General features: G+C 39.1%; 1 pseudogene; it reads right to left on the bottom strand.

Moving 5' to 3' along the window:
- Positions 1-6652: 6652 nt before the first annotated feature.
- On the bottom strand, positions 6653-12644 carry LOC117722256 (cbp/p300-interacting transactivator 1 pseudogene; annotated as a pseudogene).
- Positions 12645-14916: the final 2272 nt, after the last annotated feature.

Raw genomic sequence — 14916 nt, forward strand, 5'->3', positions numbered from 1 at the left:
ACACAGCACACACATTTTCTCGGGAACTCAAGCAGAGACCCTCATTGTTTGTGCAACATGTTTCTGGGACACCGCGGAGCTGAGGTTGCACATCTTTCTGTTGAAATCCACATTATGACAGCCATGTGTTTGTGAGCAGGATGCTAGCCCTTGCCTATAACTCTAAAAGCTTTGCTTCAGCACAGCTGTGCAGGGACCTTTCTGGCCCTGTTTTAATTAGTATCATTAACTTCCTATTTTACAGCCCTAGCATCGTAGAGTTTCCAGAATTTATTTGACAGTCAGAAAAATCTCTGAATATTATTTCATCGTTGGGAGAAATTCTGCTGCTTTATTTGTGCGTCCAAAGAAAACTCGTAGCATCCACAGGCACCTATCTCCCCGCATATAATATTCCTGCAAAATTCTATATGCTTACATTCTCCCTGGTCAAGCAATAGGTAGTCTAAAAATATTTCATGGGTTGAAGGTGAAGACCATTGAACAACATACCCCATTTCTTGTTCATGGCCACAGATTCGAGTAAAGATCACTTAGAAATGGGCCCTCTTCTAAGTCCCAAGTTATGGCTACATAATCCTCAGCATTTCAAAATTCTACATATTAGGAGTCTTTATGCTAATAATTTTATGTTAAAACATGATAAAATATGGTTTTAAAAATGTAAATTATATCCTAATAAAATCAATCTATCAATCTCCTTGGTAACTGGTGTTTTTGTTTTTATTTCAACAACATATTCAATAAGCATAATCAATATTTTTAGGGACCAATAGATGAAAGTCTAGACAGAGAAGGAAAGACAGAAAGAAGAGAGGAAGGATGGAAAAAAGAATAAGAGTAAGACGGAATTGTCAGCTGAATTGAGAGAAACACAAAAAGTGTATAGAGAAAGCAATTTGGAGATGAAACAAGTGTATGCTTCTCTCCTAGCCAAAAGCATGTAAGAGTGCTGGGGACCACAAAGCATCCACACTGTGGAGAAACACTATGAAAAAAGAAAGCTCGGGAGGCACTACAGTGCAGGAGAATGGCAAGGCATGGTGAAACTTTGAAGGGGAAGAAAAGATGGAGATGAGTCACCAGCAGGGATGGTCAACCAAGGGATTCTTTCAAAGGCTGGCATCAGGACTGCTCCAGCTGTGTGTCAGTTGTTATTGTGAAAAATGAAAGAAACTCCCTCTTTTTCTAATACAGAATTTGCATCTATATCTCTAGAGAATACTGGTTTTCTAGTACATGGTATAATGGAATTGCAATAACATTATGGTGCTATAGAAATATGGGTTTCTGGGAAAATTCAAGTCACTTTTCAATCTTCTTGAGATAATGTTTCTATATTTTGCTAAAGTTGCAATCAATATTAAGCACCTGATTATTCCTGCTCGATCCTTGATTCCTTGTAAAAACAAGCACTTTATTCCCAGTACGTTCATGGAATAACTGTTCTGATTAGGTACATACTAAGGATTAAAAGAATCTGTTGGTCAGGGAAATAGGAGACAGAAAAGAAAAGAAAAGAAAAGAAAAGAGAAAGTAAAGAACCCAACGGGGCATGTTTCTGCTTCTAGAGGTGTAGGAGGTAAGACACATGAAAGAAAGACAAGATGCTGACTCTGTGGTCTCCTGAGAGTCTAAATTAGAGTCTACACTTATGATGAAAATTTGATTCCTAAAGTATATATACACCATGATTCATTATATTAGAAGGTAATATCAAGGGAATGTTTATCAATGAAGAAGTGTGACTATGTTCCTGTAGTAAAAGTTACTAAACCCTAAATCTTATGGGTGCTGTCGTAATGGTAGCCCTGATTAGAAGGAATGCACACAGCTCTACACTCCTTTCCTAAGGGAAGACATTCATGATGATGTGAACCTCATGTGGCTCTTGGGCAAAATATTTTTCCTTCACTTTGTAAGTGTTGCTTTTGAATGATAATGCTTTTAGTTTGGTTGGTTGGTTGGTTGGTTGGTTGGTTGCTTTGGAGTGGTTTGATTTTGGTTTAGTTTTAATATTTCAGAATGCTTCAAAATTTTCTCAAAAGGAGAGAAAAGTATTTTGTATGGTAATCATTGCAAACTATCATATTACAGGAGCCAGCTGGGCGTCTATCACTTGGTCATATAACCTAATCAAAGATGGCTGAATCCTGGAAGAATAGACAGTATTAAATACAAGAAAAGACTGACCATCCCCCAGCAGCAGCTACTCATGTCTTTTTCTGAAGAAGGAAACAAACAAACAAAACCATCTTCACTCCTATTCTGACTAAGATAACAAAACAATTGGGAACCAGTTTCTCACCAGAAAGACCAATAGGGCAGACTAGAGTGTTAATGTGAAAACACATTTGAGAAGCAAGCAAGGAGCTAGATGCTCCCATTAGCTGGTAATGGGATGACAACCATAAAGAGACAATATAGTTGCCTCATTCATATAAAAGTTTTACTTCCTTGGGTTCTAGGCCAAATCTAATATGAAGCAATAGCATTCAATATAAGTTAACCGTGCACTGATCAGTTATTAACCTCTGTCTGAGGTCAGTTCCTTGTCACTTATGTCCTGCCCCTCCTCTGTAGACCTATCAGGAGCAACGGAAGGCAGCAGCAACTGCTAAGCTTGTATTGTGCTTGGCCTCATGTGCCTGCCATACCACCTTTGGGAACATTCTAGAACAGTTTCCCCCAGCTCCTGACCCACCTAAGTTCCCCTCACAGGGGAGAACCTTTGCAGTCCTTGCTACCATTGTATCTGCTTTTTAGCCACAGAGTTTGATTTAGTGTTACCACAAGAAACACAGAGCCTCTGTTCTTTACAGAAAGAAAGGAACAAAAGGAATCACTTGCCTGGGTTTATTTGAAAAGCCACCTGTAGGTAGGCATATTGTGCCTTTAAGGAGCAAAGTAACACAGAAAATTCCCTTTTAGATACTTACTGTCTGTCCCCCAGTGAAAGCCCATACTGAACTTTGAGAAAGTTCCCTACCTACATGATAATAAAGATTATTGAAATTGGTTCAACATTTCTCAGTAGGCCATGTTGAAAAGGGACATAGCAGGTTTTCTGTACTCTGAGATGTTTTGAGGCACTTAAAGACTTCAGATAGTGGAATTTTCTTCCTTCCTTCCTTCCTTCCTTCCTTCCTTCCTTCCTTCCTTCCTTCTTTCCTTCCTTCCTTCCTTTCTTCTTGGTCCTCCTCCTCCTCCTCTTCCTCTTCCTCCTCCTCCTCCTCCCCCCCTCCTTTCTTTCTTCTTTTTTCTTCTTCCTTTTTGTAAACCTAACTTATGCTTATGGCACAGACAAGCGAAACACCCTCCACACCAGGTGGGTCAGGAGATGAGCATCTCCACAACAATCAAGCACCCCAGAGCCAAGCGCTAAGGAAGATATATGTACATCTTAGAGCTGGGTTCTTGGATTGCTTTGCATCCACTGTCTGAAATCAGAGTGTAGTGGAACTCGCTTTACCACTGTGCTATGATCAGCATAGCCCTGCATTTCATTCTCCAGTTTTCGAGAGGGAAAAAAAAATATTTTCATGTGAAGTTCAAAATGGGAGTTGTGCAACTAATTCTAGAACAAAACTTTCCGCAGCACATTTACAACCTCCCCTCGTGATCACTCAAGTCCTTGAAAAATTAAAGCAAGAAAGAAAACATGCTGACAGGAAAATTGCTTCTGAATTATCATGTACCCCAGACAGGAAGATATTTAAGAAAACAGTAAAAGAATAATTAAAGGTATTTAAAACAAAGTTTCTAGCAAACTGATTTAAACTTTCGTTCCACTTCAGCTATAAGGGCCAACACCGGAAGCTTGAGCCTCAGGAAGTGGAGCCCCGCAGAACACCGGAAGCTTTGTTTGCTGGACTGCCATGATTCTACTCACACAGAAGCTATGTCTGCTATATTGACAGTGTTCAGGTTCTTGTTGTCTATGTTGGTTTTTAACAAGGTCTTGCTTTGTACCTAGAGCTGGCCTCAAACTGACACTTTCCATAAACCTGACTGGGATCACCCAGAGTGCTGTACCACACCAGATTTTATTAAAATCTAGATGTTGTCCTTTTTATCATGCTAAAACGAGAGTGAATTACCCAGATGCTACCACAATGTTTTAACAAGCAGGAGAAGCCTGTGTGCTGCCTCTTCCATTGCATGTGAAATGAGAGGGACATGTATTTAAGGGTGGGCAATTTAATACAAGTGATCAATTTTGCAGATTCATTAATATGATTTATCTGTGAACCTAGCTTTGTCTTGTGTTTTCATTTTCTTTGACTCCCCTCACCCAAGAGTGCTTAGAAGTAAATTACATCACAGTGACTTTTACTACCTAGTCTCTTATATGATTAGTGGGCAAATGACAACGGAGCAGAAAATACAAACACAGTGATAAAGTAGTGTTAACACCAGGATCTGGGAAACACCTGGGGTATAGGCACTACAAACTGAGAACAACTAAGTTGGAAAAAAAGAAAAGAAGAAAAGAAAAAAGAAAAAAGAAAAAGAGAAAAGTCATTCTTTATCAGATGATAAAGAGCAAATTACAGTAGAGATCAATTGTTTTTATCACTTGCCTTATTAAGATACTGGGAAAATTGATGGTAATTTAGATAAATGAAGTTACAATATAACTATTTGGAAAGTGGGAGAAGAGTAAATGTATGCTGATGTTTTACAAACTAAACTTTCCTTAAGTGAGTGAGAAGAAATAAAGAAGACTTAAGACCAGTTCATCGAAAGGGAAATTACAACTGGTCCTATAAACATAGCCAGTTAGGCATGCCTAGTGTGATAGTGGGTCTAACAGAACCTACTGCTGTCATGTTCCTAAACCACTGTCATTTTAAATTATGTTTTAAATGCTAATACCCACAGATCCTCAGCTATCACAAAAAAAAAAAAGTGAAAGGAGAGAGAGAGAGAGAAAGAAGGAAGGAGGAAGGAAGGAAAGAAGGAAGGGGCAAGCTTCTTTTGCAGCAGGTGGAGACCATTAGACCATTAAAGGAACCCTCAACTGGTCACAATACAGAGAAGAACTGACAATAGGCTTCCCAGACCTCACTGGTAACTCTATAATATAACCTTTACACCTAAGACTTAGGAAACATTACAGAAGAGTGGGCGGAAAGATGGAAGAACAGAGGACCTAGAAGGCTACCATGAGATTATGTCTTCTCTACATGAGTGATATCCCAACAATGTGGTCACCTGAACAAAACTTTCACAATTTCAAAACAAATGCCAGTGCTGAAGAGGAATTCTCACAGGGCCTCATCCCTGGATGACGAGATGCGGGCAGTGAAGTATTTCTGAGAGAGGGAGAAAGAATTTTATTTGCCCAGTAGCAAGCCTACTAACTGGTCATCCAATACCAAATAGCCAGCCCTAAAACCATGTGAGCAACACTTAATGGACTCAGCACGCTGTGTTTATATATTTATTCAGGTATGTGTGTAACAATACCATGAAGTTGAAAAGCAATGGGAGGGGAGAGCACAGGAAAGGTGATGAAGGGAAGGAAGATACTTCTTGACTAAGAGCTAGAGGACCAAGAGATGATGTAAATACAGTACATAAATGTGAAACAAAAAAAGTAGATTTTTATTAAAAGAAACTACCTAAAATCTAAAACTAATAAAGGCATCATTTGTTTATAAGGTATGATAAATCCCCGAAGAAACTCTATAGGAGCAAAGACATGTCATGGCTTTCATTGCTTTCTAATAGCCATGCCTCTTACCTGTCTGCTCATCTCCTGCGCTGCCTTTATCAGATATTGCTCTAGTTTTACTGGTTTTCATGTACACAACAGGCATCACTGTATGCTTACTCATTGTTATCAGGTCAGCCTGGACCACCCACAGCTAGTCTACTATTCCCTTAGGCCTTTCTCAGCAAGACTCATCTGAGCTCTAGTCTGCACCTCTTTCCTATGCTCATAGTTGTCGGACTTTTGCTTTGTTTGTTCTCTATTGTTTCCACTAGAATCTTCACTTGCCGGGTTTCTCTGTATTTTCTGTTCTTGCCCTCTCTTACAGAATAGACATCCCATAAATGCAGGGTTTTTTTTAATCTACGTTATTATCGATGCACTCCACGAAACTAGAACAGTACTTGTCGATACAGGGTGCTCAGAAAATACTTTTTGAACATGAGTTTGAATGAACCCCAGAAAATAACGACAGAAAGGAGCTGAGGTTGTTATTTCTCATGAGAAACCCTGGAGAACCGCCTGATCTTCATCTTGTACCTATATCATCTTAATAAGAACAAGGAAAGAAATTATAAAAAGAAATGAAAAATTAAAATTTCAAAACCAGTAGAAAATATAAATTTGGGAGTGGGAAGAGAAAGGATGAGAACAAGGCAGGACAGGAACTGAGAAAGAAACAAAGCAAACTGGGGAAAGGCATTGAAAGTGGGGCAGGAGGTAAAAGGTCAAGCCAGGAGCAACCTGATGGAAGCCCCACAAGGGAACAGGATGGAATTTACTGGCATGGCTCTGGCTCTTATGACTATTTTAAAAATTAGGTTTCTTGATGCACATATAAAATATATGTGTTTTTTTCCCTGTCTTCAAATGTAACATTTACTTACAACAGACTTGGTTTTTTAGTTCCTCAGTCTTTAGAGGCACTTGGCATCAGTAGCCAGAGGGAAAATCTGCTATAAAATCAAACTCATTCTGCTCCAGCTAGAGCTCTGGAAGCTCATTAGCTCATTCCAGTCCCAGTTCTGCCACCACAGACATCAACAGCTCCTCATCCTTGGGGCCAGAATCACTAATAACAGGGCTTGGGGCACTGCCAGAAAAGAGTAATTCTGCCTCATCCTACCTGGACCCCCAAATCCCCAGGAGCCCCGCTTCCCTTGGTTGACAAATGCAACCCTGTGATACTGGCATGATACTTCTGCAGCTGTATACTGGCCATCAGGTGAGGAGCAGGATACAGGTTGAAGAGTGGGTACATGGATAGGAGGAGAAGCAGAGAGCCTGTTGGAGATGGTGATCCAAAGGATCAAGTGGAAACCCCATGGGCTTTGGCTTCATTTGAGGTGATCCCAGTATAGTGCAGGATGGCCACTGCTTGGTGATTTTACATTTCTCTGTTGGAGTAGGCCAGAGAGTGCATCCTCCTTTACAGAGGTGGTACCATCTTTTACATCGGTGTAAACATAGTTGGCATTTCAGAGCCTGGGAAGAAGTCAGATAAATTGGGAAGAGTAAATGGTACTACCTGAAGCTGATGGTCTTGGCAGAGCTGGTGCCCAGGAGAGAGGGAAGCTTATGGAGCTGCCAAGGTATAAACTAAAACTTACAAAATACACACACACACACACACACACACACACACACACACACACGTGTGTAATTTGTTGAGTTTGAGCACATGCATATGTGTAAAAATGTCACTGTGATCAAGAAAATAAACAGATGTATCACCTCCAAGAATTTTTGTGTGTATGTTTATATGTCTCTTTTTATTGTTAAGGTCAGAAAGACCATTTAGAATAAAATTCATTGTGTTAAATATTTAAATGCAAAATAGGTTATGCTTAGGCATTGCCTCTTACAGAAGATTTCTGGAACTTATTCATCTTGCATAACTGTAGCTTTCTACCCACTGATGACTTTGTGGGAGCATAGGATTTTTGTGGGTGAAGGTATATCCACACAGAACACAGGACTTTGCAAACAAAGCAATCACTAATTATCTTCAGCCATGTAACTCTGTATAGGAAAAAAACTTTGCAGCAGTCCTCCTAGGCTGAATCCTAGAGAATATGACACATGACAAATGGACTCCTCCTCACAACCGTTCACAGGCCCTGATGTTAGGGTTGCTCTTGTGTGCAGTGTATTCAGAAGCTGAGTTCTGTGCTCCAAGATCAAGTTGCAGTCTGGACATGGGCATTGTATTGACCAATGTGATGTAAAGAATGTTCCCCAGTAAACCCTGATTAGGTAACAAAAGGCTAGAGCCTGTGACGAGGCAGGAAAGAGAGGAAATCTAGGCTTACATAGAGTTGGGGTCTCAGACAGAGACCAGATGGAGGATGAAAGGAGGTAGAAGAGGGGAGGTCACCACGAGGCACCATGAGGCACCACGAGCAAGTGGCCAAGAGAAGATCACCCTGAAGACATACATGGAACAGCACAAGCCAGGACAGACTCAAACAGCCAGGATTGTAGGGCCTGTAGCTGGGGTATAGGTTAGAATAACTCAGAAGCTGCTCAGTCTAGGCTTGTTAATAAAAATACCAAGTTACTGTGCCTTTTATTTGGGAGCTATATGAGCTAGACTTGGGGCAGAACCCCACACCCCATGAAATCAATACTGCACCCTGAGAATGAGCTGCCAACAGCTCATTTCAGTCCATAAAGATGGCAGTTTTCTTCTGCAACCAAACCTCAAATAAAAAATTAGATGGCAAGGTAATGTGAAAATGAATAGTATCAAAGTAATACCTGCTTTATTAGAAGAAGGTAGCATCTAACAAAAAGTAAAGAGAAAGTACCAAAAGAGGAAAAGCACTAGAAGTCAAGACTACACACATATTTGCTGTCACTTGCTTCCCTGTTCAAACCAAAGGGGAAAAGTTAGGGGAAGAAAACAAAAGGGGAATGCACCAGATGCAGCCAAAAGACAGACAATCCTTAGGAATGAAGCTTACAATCAATTCTGTACCAGCAGCTTCCTATGGACAAAGACATCTTGTTTATGGGTACAAAGTCCACCCCAAACCCATACACACAGTTAAAAAGGAGTATCAGTCATAAAAGAGTCATTCCCATCATTAATGCATCCAACCATTCCGTAGATGGTCATTGAATGTCTCCTGTGTGCTAAGAGCATTTTTGAGAACTAGAGCATGGATAAGAGGTGAAAGTGGATATGGTTCTAAGCCTTGTGGACTGTGGGGTATTGTGGAGATTGCAGTTAGCCATGAATTAATGAAATCAATGGGTTCTGTGGGAGAGAGAAGAGCAGTGACTCGTCATGAGAAAATATCCACAGAGAATTCAACTCCTTTGCAAATGAAAGCTCATGGTCACAGATAGCAATGAATGAGCAGTGGTCTGGAGAGGTGTACTTTGTCTACTATAAAGGCTTAGGAACTGGACAGAAAAAAGAATGACTTGTCTGACAGGACCATGTACTGAAGGACACATGAGAGTTGCTGATGAGTTTGAGGCTTCCTAGTGCTCACCCTAAGTGAAGCGTTGCAATTGTATTTCATGTTATAAAATGTTGTCTTTTTCTTTTTTTCAGGAAGCAGTGGAGAAACTTTGAAATATTTAAGCTGGGAAGTTCTGGTATACCTTTTAACTCCATTATATGTTAGACATGAGAAGAATAGACTAGGTAAAAGTAGAGGGGAAAGACAAGTTATGGTCTATTATTAAATAAGAGTTGACTGTCTCCCTAGAAGATATGGTACACATAGAAAGATGTGCTCAGATTAAATCGTTATATAAGTAGTCGAATTACCTATACTTGTGGTTGGTTGGCTAGATGGTGGGAGGAAAAGAAAGCTGTGAAATATGACATTGTCTAAATTTGGCAATCACGTGGATGGTGGCAATAGCCATTATATAGACAACACTTTAAGTGTTAAGTTTAAAGGCAGTCTGAGGAATGGCAGAGCATTAATTTAATTGGGGGGTTGTTAGATGTTTTGAGGAAGATGTAGACAGGGAGATGAGTAAGAATATAGTCAACAGAAGACATTCATGAGTAAGTGTACCCCAGGAAGTCTTGCTTCGGAAAACACATGTGCCATCCATCTGCTCATGAGTAAGAGTCACTGAACCTGAACAAGAGATCCCATCTACAGAGTAGAGTTCCAGATAATGGAGGAATTGTGACATCTAAGATGCAATAGGGAAGTCAAGGAAGGGCACCATAGATCAACCAGACAAGAGTAGAAGGAGAGTGAGCACAGTAGGGCGCCAGCAGCAGCACCTCATGTAGCAGCTTCTTCAGAAAGAGAAGACTCTCAGCAAGTTTTCCCGGGATTTGTCTGGCGATAAACAGTAGAATTTGCCCTGAGATTTCTAAACTTGTTCTTCTTTAATAATTTATTCTCGAGGCTTAATTAAATGCAATAGGAATGTGGTACCTACCAGAGACAGTAAGTCATAAATAGCAAAACTGAGAGCAAAAAGCACTCAGCAGCCTCCAATATCCTTGACTTCCACAAAACACTGAGGAGCTGCACTGAGAAAAGTTGGTACTGACATACTTAAAGAAGCATTCTGTGGTGAGCTCAGAATCATGAATTATGTAATGTAAAGTATAAGACTGTAAAAAAAAATGCACTCAAGTTCAATGGATCAAGGCTGTTTAAAATCAACTATAAATAAATAACATCACTGATAAGTATAATATAAATTCCAGAACAACAAAAAGTTAAAGATAACTGTTCTGCTGGAAATCCATTCTCCTTTCTTTCTCAAATAAAGCCAAGGCTTGTAACTATTTATAATGATATCCAGCCAAATAACTGCTTGTTCTGATGTCTGTTGCAGCTATATACAGCAATGTGGTATGACTAGAAAGCCTGAATTACATCGGAACGTCTAGGAAGTCTCCTTGTATATAAAAGTGGCGTTCTTTTCACCTTTTTCTCATTCCTGTTGGCTGAAATACCCATGTGCCACTGGAGGAGCCACCGAGATCTATGAAACTAATCATTATGCTTAAAGAGCAACCAGGAGAGAAGCTTCAGAGTTTCCTGGTGCATTTGCGATGCCACCGGAGAGCTTGTCTGTCAGTGGAATCCGTTCACTTGTGAGGATAGTAATGCTGTCTAGCTTATTCCATGGCTTTGATAGGTTCTTACCATACACATCTTTATCTTCAACTTCAGGTATAATACTCCAAGAGCGATTACAGCAGAGATAAAAACCCAATGAAATTAATGGATGAGGCTGTGTAATGGGAATCAAAGAGTAATGTTCTAAAGTACTGCTGAGTAAAATGTATTAAATACACCCCAATTTTTTGAAAAAAAAATTGACAAACTCTAAGTATTAAGTTCAATGCGAGCATGCCAGATAATTTTTGTATTAAATATACTTTTCTGATTTTCATAAAATTTAACTGTATCTCCTTTTTTGTAATATAACCTATTTCATAGTACAGACATAAGAGTTTCTAGTACTGGGGAAAATATCCAAAATTTAGGGAAAAAAATCAGAAGAGAGGTGGGAAGATGGGGGACAGATCACCAAATCCCTTTAGAGGCTCACAAACCTGGGAGAGCAGGTGGTTAAAGACACTGAAAGACCGCAGAAGAGAATTTTGAGTTTCTATGTAGTCACGGAAGACCACAGAGCCTGGGAAATGAGCCAGGTATGAGATGGGCAAATGTCCCAGGAATTATGAAAAACGTAGAAGAGCGAGCTAGCATCCATTTTGAGGAGAACTCTAGACCTGATTTAGTAAATGAATGGTTTATGACAATTTTAAGGGGAAAAAATATTTTTTAAGGAAGTGACTTGGTGATGTGCCAAAGTGAAATGCTGTGAATACTTTTTGTCCTCTTACTGTTTTCTGTCTTCTCCAGGCACTACATTTTACCAGTTTGCTATGACCTCTCTCTGTTGACTGTACATTTTCCTCACTTGAATATCCTATTCATAGTGCAAGTGTAATTAGTCAAGTATAACCAACAAAACAAAATGGCAAATCACATATGATAATAAAATATTTTAATGGAATTTATTGAGGAAGTCTTATAGTATGTACATTATAAGCCTGTGGGAGGGACCATTTCCAATTGGACACCATTAGGAAGTTAATCTCCCTATGAGGAGGGGAGGAAATATTTTTCAATTCTCAACTCATGTTCTTCAGCTTTTCTTTTTTCTGTCTCTTGCACTCAATTCAGTGCACATAGTTGGGGGTTAAATTTTAGAGGAGAGGAAGAAAGGCCAATCATATGGGAAAGAATCATTAAGTAACTGCTAAAAAACACACATTAAGTATAATACATTTAGAATAAAGGTCTCTGAATGCCACACTTAATGGTTCTCTGCTAAAACTGAAATTTGATCAATAATGAATGAATTTATGAATAGTACCTTCTGGAATAGGAACAGTAAAAGCTATAGGTAAAGAAATCATTATCACATTTGATTGAAGAACTTCACCAGCTTTATAATAAAAAAATGTACATTTATAGATTGGTGAACATTTGAGATCCTTTTATAGTGACTTCCTCTGATTAGGTTGAATCAATTATATTATCTCCCATTGTCTAGGATGGGTAACTATTTCACATCACTCTTCTATTATCCTCCTAAATTCCCAAGGAATACCCGTTGGTAATTGTTATGATTGGGGTTACTCTGGGAAAGCAGGTATCTCCTATATGCAGTTCAAATTCTACTGCCCAGAAGGAATAATCCAGGCAAAAAAATATTCCCTCCAGATGCTGACTTCCATGCCTCATTCCAGCCTACTCTGCTGACTGTCACACAACAGATAAATGGGCTGTCCACTAGTCTCAATCGGCAATAACATTTCTACCTGACTGTTCCACAGTGCTCTCGCAACCTCATATGGAGCACGGTAGAAGATCTCATCATCCCAAGTATCTTTATCTACCTTAGTCAACGGTGCCATCATCTCCATCCATTCTTTCTAATCAAGCTCGACACCTGGAAGTTGCCCACTATCTGACTGATTTCTTCCTGCCATTCCCATCAACCATGAGAACCACTGATACCACCTCTAAATTTCCCATCAGTCATTTTCATTATCTTCATTCCCTGGGCCGCTGCCCTAGTTCAATCTTCTTTCTATGGATGTCTGAAGTTATCTATCTAAAATAAAAAGCTAAGTATTTTACAGCCATACTTTAAGAAACCTTCTATAGTTCCATGCTGCCAGTCTCTAATAAAGCTTTCTTTTTTAAATATTATTTTTATTGGATATTTTATTTACATTTCAGATGTTATCCTCTTTCCCCATTTCCCCACCCACCCAGAAACTCTCTATCCCATCCCCCCTCCTCCTGCTTCTATGAGGATGTGCTCCCACCCACCCACCCATTCCCACCTACCCACCCTCGAATTTCCCCACTCTGGGGCATCCAGCCTTCACTGGACCAAGGACCTCCTCTCCCACTATGCCCTAAGAAAAAGCCATCCTCCCCTACATACACACCTGGAGCCGTGGGTCCCTCCCTATTGATCTCAGACTTAGATCCTGTGAGCTTTGGTTGGTTGGTATTGTTGTTCTCCCCATGGGGCTGCAAACCCTTTCAGCTCCTTCAGTTTTTAACTCTGTTTAGAAATGAGTTCTGCCTTTGCCCAACCTTATCGTTCTCCCCCTCTCTGGCTCTTTCCCCATCCCTATCTTCACAGAAACACACACCACACACACACACACACACACACAGCCTATCTACTAATCACTAAGCCTTCTAAGTAAAATAATAATAATAATAATAATAATAATAATAATAATAATAATAATAATGCCTTAATACAGAGCCTTTCCTCTGGATGTAGAATTACACCTTTATAAGTACCACTAACACCAGCAATAACACTACTGCATGTCAGTCTTATCTCAAATTCTACTACCTTTGCGACATCTTCTTTAACTCTAAAAGCCAAATTAATAATTGTTGTATTTTCATAACAAGATTGTAATGGTGTATTTGTTGTTATTGTTTTGGTTTTTTGCAAAGCAAGGTTTCCTTGTATAGCCCTGGCTGTCCTAGAACTTGCTTTGTAGAACAGGCTAGCCTCAAAGCCACACGTCTGCCTGTCTCTGCCTTCTAAGTGCTGGGATTAAAGATGTGTGCCACCACTGGCCAGCTGCAGTGGTGTTTTAATTATTATTTTATTGAATGGCTTTAAAATACAAATACTGTTCCAATGGATTCAGAAGTACAAGGGGAAATACAGGAATAAGACCAGGATGTTTGTTTACAGTGTTTCTGGCCAGGCAGAACACTCCAGAAATATTATCTAGAGGCCAAGTAGTAGTACAGACGAGAGGGAGGAAGTGGGTTTCCATTGGCCTGGCGTTTAGCTTGTATTTACCATGTATAGTAGTTAATTTGTGGCTTTGATAGCAACAGAAAAGACATGCAATGGAATACTCAGAATAATTTGAGGATGTAGAAGAAACTACACTAAAATAAGCATTCTGGGAATAATGGAAGCTGTTTAAAAATGACTTGTGTAAATTGAGTTGACTCACATTCAATAGCTAATATTAACTAAAATGATGGTAAATCATTTACAGGAACTGTTATGTTAATGTTCCTGTCAATACTATTAGCATTCTCCTTTTACAAATTATGAAACTGAGACATACTCTATAACCTTTGGTAACATAGACAATAATGAATGCTCTAATATCTGACCTTGAGGTCACATAATTATTAAGCAAGACTCGTTAACATGAGCCTGTGATAATACATCTTAAACAGCAAAGGTCACACTAGACTATATTAATGGGCATACAAAGTGTGGGTTAAAGAAGAAAATTCTCAAGTTGTAATTATTCACTGTATGAGATACTAGAGCCATATTCCATTTTTCACATTTTAAAACATAAATTTTAATTGAAATAGCATTACATCATTTCCCCCTCCCTCCAGCACCAGCACTTGAGTTGATAGTCTCTTTATCTTTGATTGCTATTGTTATATACACTTAAATGTGTATGTATGTATGTATGTATGTATGTATATACCACATATACATATAGATAGATAGATAGATAGATAGATAGATAGATAGATAGATAGATAGATAGTATATATGTATATAGTCTATATATACATATATATTCACAAGTATATAAATACAACTGCTGAGTCTGTTTTGGATATATATATATACATATATATATATATATATATATATATATATATATG

This window comes from Arvicanthis niloticus, chromosome 17 (genome assembly GCF_011762505.2).
Source record: "Arvicanthis niloticus isolate mArvNil1 chromosome 17, mArvNil1.pat.X, whole genome shotgun sequence".
NCBI lineage: Eukaryota > Metazoa > Chordata > Mammalia > Rodentia > Muridae > Arvicanthis > Arvicanthis niloticus.